Here is a 7286-nt window from a genome sequence, read left to right on the forward strand (position 1 = left end):
TCTCCATGCACCTTTGTTCTGGCCCTGCCCCTAACCTCCTCACTCACCACCTTGCCATGGCTCCCTAAGCCCTCCTATCTCTTCCTCAAACTCCTATCTAAGAGAAAGATGTGGCTTTGAATGGTTTTCTGAATTATTATACAATCTTACATTTGGACTTGGTCTACCAGAGGTAAAGCATATGGAAGAGATTCTCCATGTATAGGCATTTGTGAAGTTGCATGATAAGGAGTCTTAACAATCAGGCATTAAGTTGAAGGCACAAAAAGGCACTGCCTCTGGTGTGCAAGGACAAGAGCACAGCAGCCCAAGGCTGGGAAAAAAATCCCAGGAAAGCTTCCTGAACTGAAAAAAAGTTGGCAGGGGGCAACTTCCAACCCCTTTTGCACACAGGAGGGTGGAGGCTACTGACCACAAAGGACATGGCAGTAAGTTCCAGCAGTGTTAGTTTATGACCTGGGGACAGGAATAGTCTCCACTTTTAAGATATCACAGAACCCTGTATTTGGCCAGGGAATATCTGTCATTGGAGGAGAGTAATTCTGGTTATGACAGTATCCCATCAAACTAAATGCATTTGGGTCCTGGCAGGATGAACAACTGCATCAAAAAAAAAAAAGAAAAAGAAAAAGAAAACAGAAACTACAGTCAACTCTTGTTTTGATGGCAGTCTCTGCCAACAGATATAAATAAATACATACATATTTACATATGTATGTATTTATTTATATATCTGTTGGCCTTGACTAATTCTATTTCTGTTTGTAAACAGTGTTTTCTAAATGTACAAGAGATTCAAGATTATTCTTTGATTTTTGCTAATACTACTCACCCATGTAGACCTGTATTATGGTTACCATACACTATGGATTCTAAATTTTACTTTAAAAGTTAAACTTAGTTAAATGTAAAGCTTAGTAGAATACTTTACTGTTGGGTTTTTTTTTCAATATAAACTTGTCTGTAGCAATAGTCTCCTTCAAATTTATATAGCAATAACAAATGTGGCTGCTATTTTTTTTCCTTTTTGTTTCTTTCTTTTTTTTTTTTTGGTCATTTAGGTTTTTTTTAACTGAATAAAGAAAACCTGTTATCAATGTTATATACAAAAATTGTGTTACTGTTTGCACTGGGATGAAAATTAAAATGTATTTTTGGAAGACAATAAGTAGAGCCTGATTTGTTCAAAGATTGACAATGTGGAACATGAAAATATTCTGCCACCTTTTCCACAAAAGGGAAGTTAAGAGCTCTCCTAACCTCTCTCATTATTTCAGATATAATGTTGTATTATGTTAACTGATGTTCAGCTAGACTCAGGAAATAATACATAAGAACTTTGTAGAATGATATTTTATAAGGGAGCAAAGGTCAGATTCAGAAATAAAACACTTTTTAAGATTTGTCAAAAGGTCAGCCTCATCTGAGTTAAGCCTCCTGTTCTTCCCTATGTTAAGATGGCTCTGAAGTAGGCTAGAATTAAGCTTTTTTAAAGTTGTTTTCAAAAGATAAATTTTTTGTTATAAAGATTACTGTGATCTCAAAGTAAACAGGGAATATAATAGAAAACTTATGTAAATGTTTAGGTAAAATGTTAAAGGTATTGAGGCTTGTAAAAGTGTTTTAAAAGAAGTGAAACTTGGGGTTGGGGTTGGGGCTGGGTCTCAGTGAAAGAGCACTTGCTTAGCACATGTGAGGCACCAAGTTCGATCCTGAACACCACATACAAATAAATAAATAAAATAAAGGTACTGTGTCCATGTAAAATCAAAAAATATATTAAAAAGAAAGAAAGAAAGAAAAAAAAGAAGAAAGAAAGGTAAAACTTGCCAGGTGCCGTAGCACATGCTTGTAATTGCAGCAGCTTGGGAGGCTGATATAGGAGGATCACAAATTCAAAGCCAGTCTCAGCAAAAATGAGGCACTAAGCAACTCAATGAGACCATGTCACTAAATAAAATACAAAAGAGGGCTGGGGATGTGGCTCAGTGACAAAGTGCCCCTGGGTTTAATCCCTGGTACCAAAAAAAAAGTAAAAGTTGTATATAATTGAGTGTTAAATATATGAGTATTTCTAAAGGCAAAATAGACATTAGTGGTTTTTTTTCAACTTTATAACTGTTGTCTGATAGTGTATTGTAGAAGTACTACTTCTAACAGGGTAACCTGAATTGATTTCACATGTTATAGTTAAAACTTTGTCCTGGGGTTTCATAAACTGACTTCCAGATCACTCACATATAATTGAATCAAGTCTTTATTGAAGCACATCGGTAGTGGCTGACCAAAACATAAAGCTGTTCCGCTGTTCAGCCCTGAATAAATGCAAAGGCATTCCTTATAAGCCTGAAAACTACAAAAGTGATGTTCAGGGGTCCATCCAATGCAAGCAAGCCAGGTTACAGAAGCAGGAGAGTGCAGTCAAGTGGAGGGAAGCCTAACCAATCACAGTTAGCCCAATCACCCCAGTTTCAGAAACAGAGCCCTGTTACCCTAGTTACAGAAACAATGCCCCATTAGATAGTTCTTAAAGGTTTCTACAGTAAAAGGAAAAGAACATTTTGCCCTGGTCATGACCCTTCTATTGGCATGGTTGTTTTACAGGATGAAGTCATAAAACAAAATGGAGTCACATTTGCTTGTCCTATCACAGATACAATAAACCAACACCTGAAGGACAGATAGGATATAATGCTGACTTCCAGTACAATATTTACTCCAGTTAAATGGAGGGGATAACTGTAAAATTATAGATATTGAAGTTATAAACCATTACTTTAACACTAAGACTGAAACTGGCCAGGCAGCTGAAGAGTGTGGTAGGTAATGGTCATCAGCACAAGGGTCATTTCATTGCTGGGAAGGGACAGCCCTCGCCCACGCTGATAGTGGTTACCAAGATGAATAAATATGCACAGATTAGAGCAGCAATTAACCAAAAGTTAATTGAAACTGGAGAAAGAGAACGTCTCAAAGAGTTGCTGAGAGTTAAATTAATTGAAAATGGCTGGAAGGATCAGTTGAAGGCACACTGTAAATAGGTAATTAAAGAAAAAGGACTAGAACATGTTACTGTTGATAACTTGGTGGCTGAAATCACTCCAAAAGGCAGAGCTCTGTTACCTGACAGTGTAAAGAAGGAGCTCCTACAAAGAATAAGAACATTCCTTGCTCAGCATGCCAGCCTTTAAGAATTTACCATCTAGTGGAAGAGAGAACATTTGCAAGCTGGTTCCACACCAAGCTCCTCCCACATACTCTACTCATCTGAACTTTGAAAGCAGACTCTATAAATTGCATCCCCAAATACTAATGTCAAGCAAGAACTTAATGGGTGAATAATTTCCACCCATTAGCTTTACTCTGACATCAGGATTGCCAAATCCAATAGACTCTTGTCTATTCTTATGTAACCTCTGCTGGAAAGTGAGAATGTTGACCATCCTGCCACTTGGAACCCTTGTCCCACTCCTCACATTGTTTCTTCCTACCACTGGAAATTCTTTCTGTTTCTTGTGGAGTACCTTTTGCTGATTGTGACTTTTAATGTTTATTAGAGCTCTTTCCTGAGCCCTTTGCCTGACTAACTGGATATAATTTTCCTGAGCAAATCCCAGGAAATGGGTCAGACCGTGACTTCAAATACCAACAGGTTGATCAATGCTAAAATGCATCTCCAAACTAGACATATTTCTAGCCTCCAGACCCATAAATTTAACTGCTATGGATCACCCTCACTGGATATTCCTCAAACACCTCAAAATCACCACACCTCAAATAGCAATTTTATTTTCCCCCCACTAACTACCCTTGCTTTGTTCCCTATTTCTGAATGGTACCTCCAAGACATACAGATCACCTGAGGAGCTTGTTAAAATGCTGACTCTGAAGGTAAGAGATACAGTACAAGATTATTCTTTATTTCTAACAAGTTCTGAGTGGGGTTTCAAGCTGCTAATTGAGGATCACTTTGAGTACAGTGAGACTATAAATTTACCTTCTGCCTTCTTTATAAGCATAGATTATTGCTGTAGACCCCTAATATTTCCTTGTTCTAGTTGTTCTATGCCTCTCCCAATATCTCTTTCACACTAATGGCTAAGTGGCCTTACTAAAATTCACATCTGATCATTTTATTTCTCTACTTGAAATGTCTCAGAGCAGGAAAAAATTTGAACTTGGCATAAAACTTATGCCCCTCTAGATCTGTCATCTACTTAAGAATTCCTCAAAGTTAACAAGTTGTTCCATCCCTAATTCTTTTGCAAATCTATCACCCTAGGAAGTCCTTTTCTCCTACTTATCTCATTCTTACTTACTCTTCAGTGTTCAGCTTGAGTTGCTAAAATATTCTGACTCCTCTAGTGTAGATTTCCCCACCACTGTTTTTCCATAAGAAGCAGCTGTATGTTTCTCTTCAACACAGTGGTTCTTCAACTTGCATACATCCAGAGGAGAGGAAACTTGATTTCTTTGACTTTGTATGATGTTTATTTGTGAATGAGTGGGTAAGAGAATAAATGAGCAAATGAACCAGTAAATGAACATGGGAGCATGAAGAAAGGTAACAACAAATGGGGTGTAATTGAGGGAAAGCTTCACATTAATCTTTTGCAGAAATAATTTCATCTTTCTAATGAATTTTGTAGTCTTTGAACCTGGGCTTAATTGTGTAAAGTTTTGAGCCTGAGAAGACACAGTCACAAAAACCTACCCAAAAGAGTTTTTTGATTCTATTTGTCTCTTATAAAATAATGTTTTAAAGTGCTGATAGGAATGCTTGTCATTTTGCTACTCATTTTTTCAAAAAAGAAAAGCAATCTTAAAAGTTACACAGAAAATGTTAGAAAAGTAGTTCTTATTTCTTAGAACTCTTCATGGAAGCAAACCAGAAATTAAAAATTGTTCATTTAGATACTATTTTAATAGTCTAAAAGATTATGAGAAAATGAAAACAATTTATGAAGATAGTTTGAATGGGACATGAAATAAACTGAATTGAAAATATTTCGTAGCCATTTTTAGTACTAAAGAGCTTAGATTTAAAGTGATAATACTAAGAATTTTCCCACCTCTAACCCGGAAAAAAACTTGAGTTTTCATTGACATCATATAAGTGTCTTATTTGCTTCTAAATCCATTGATACCTTGTAAATAAACCAACTTTGTGGGGGAAAAAAGACTGAAACTGGCTTGCCAGATGTTTAAAACCAAAAACTGGAAGACCAACATCAAGGAATTAAAAGGACCAAGGAAAAATGAGCCAATATGTTGGCCCTTGTTCTCTAAGGTCAGCAGGACCCAGAGAACAATGGGGCTCCTCTAAGGGCACTGCAACTCCAGTGAGTCACCTTAACTGCTGACTTGGGAAAATCAAGAGGACCCTAGAGAACAGGAAGCCAACCAGTGCACATTCTGCAAAGAGGAGGATTATTGGAGAGGTAAATATTTCTCATGCTTCCAAGATAAACCATGTATAGTCAACAAGACACTGATCCATACTGGCAGGTGGCACCACTGAAAAAGGAAAGGAACCAAAAAGCTTCCCACAGGTCCCCAAGAGTGATCTCTGAGGAATCTCAGCTAACTCTTAAGAATAAATAGGAACAAGGTCAGTTTTAACCAGCTTGGTCTCAAACACATGGCAGGAGAGTCTACATGGACATTTAAAAGGAAAGGCATTTTTTAATGTAACTTAAGATGTTCAGTTGAGTCAGTCCTACCAAAAGTAAGGAAAGCTGGAGGCTATAAAGGAAAGATTATTGTGTGGGAGTGCCTAATGATAATGATCACAAAGGACTCTAGAATCACAAGTTTGTCTTGAGTTGATTTTAGCCTAATCTCATAGACCTCCAAACCTTCTTAACCTCTTACACAGATAAAATCAATCTGTTTTTCACTGATAATGATCATGGGTGACTGTCTTCATGATTTTCAGAGACTGAAATACTAATTGCTTTTGTGCTACTTGTTTACAAAAAAAACAATTAATGTTTTCATGTCTTGTTTATTGTTGACTTAGCATGATCCCTGCCCTAAACATGCCTTTTCAAGTTACTCACCAACTGTCACCATTGACCTCTGGACAGCCCTGATGTTAAATATAACTGTCCACACCCAACATGAGAGAGAATAAGGATTTCTGTTCAATTCCCCCACAACTTCAACCTCTCTCAACAAGAAGCAGCTTGGAGATGTCATCAACAATTTTCCATAGAAATGGAATGTAGAAATTGACAATGGGGAAATGGGACAGTGGTCCACTTTAAGGTTTGAATTAATCATTGCTGTTCTGCTACTAAAACTTATTTTTTAAAGAATATGTCTCTTTTTTCTTCCTCTCTCCCTGCTTCTCCCTAATCTCTCCCCCTCCCTAATATCAGGAGAAACATGATAATCTTTCTTGGAATCCTAGGCAGATTTATCTGTCCTTGAGTACACACCCACCACAGGAATTAAGTAATTCAGACTTTGAAGGCAGCACCAAAGATTCCAGAAATTAACATCTCCTAAAGTAACAAGAAAATTACAACTCCAGACAGAAATGTAGCCTATCTAAAAACCTCCTGTTCCTCTAGATGGGCAGAACCACAGTCTCTGTTCTGGAATCCTCCATGCTTCTTTTGCTACCCAAACAATAAACCTTTCTTTTCCTTTTTCTCAAAAAGGGAAGTGGGGGTGGGGGAAACCTTTGGATGTGACTTGTTGGTAAAGCACCTCTGGGTTAAATCCCCAGTACCAAAAAATAAAAAATAAATTTTCTAAAAAATTAAAAGGGCTATGGATGTTGCTCAGTGGTAGATCAGCCCTGGATTCAAAAAATATGTACAATTTTTTATGCTTAAAAGAACTGTCCAAACAGATTTTCTGGGAAAGAGAGAGTAGTGGAGGAAAAAATAGACTCTGATATTGAACATAAAAGAAGAGAGAGAAATAGAAATTCATCAATTCTTTTAAGAAATGGTTCAAAATAAAGACTTTATGTCACCAAAATAATGCTGTATATATAGAATTGCTATCACTTAATACCTAAATCTTTTCAGCATCAACATTAAGTCCAAAGATTCATTAAAAATGAGTGATGGGCTGGGGTTGTGGCTTAGCAGTAGAGTGCACATCTAGTATATGCAAGGCCATGGGTTTTGATCTTTAGAACCACATAAAAATAAATAAATAAAATAATTGTGTTATTAAAAATAAGAATGAGTGAAACCTGAGTTATGATTCATCCTGAAACAAAATTTCTCTTTGTTGTTAATCTGTGAAAGCAAAACAGATTTTCAAAA

At 36.7% G+C, this 7286-nt stretch overlaps 1 pseudogene; it reads left to right on the forward strand.

Annotated features, from left to right (window-relative positions):
• The first annotated feature begins 2891 nt into the window (after positions 1–2891).
• Positions 2892–3307, forward strand: LOC144365906 (transcription and mRNA export factor ENY2 pseudogene; annotated as a pseudogene).
• Positions 3308–7286: the final 3979 nt, after the last annotated feature.

This window comes from Ictidomys tridecemlineatus, chromosome 8, assembly GCF_052094955.1.
Source record: "Ictidomys tridecemlineatus isolate mIctTri1 chromosome 8, mIctTri1.hap1, whole genome shotgun sequence".
NCBI lineage: Eukaryota > Metazoa > Chordata > Mammalia > Rodentia > Sciuridae > Ictidomys > Ictidomys tridecemlineatus.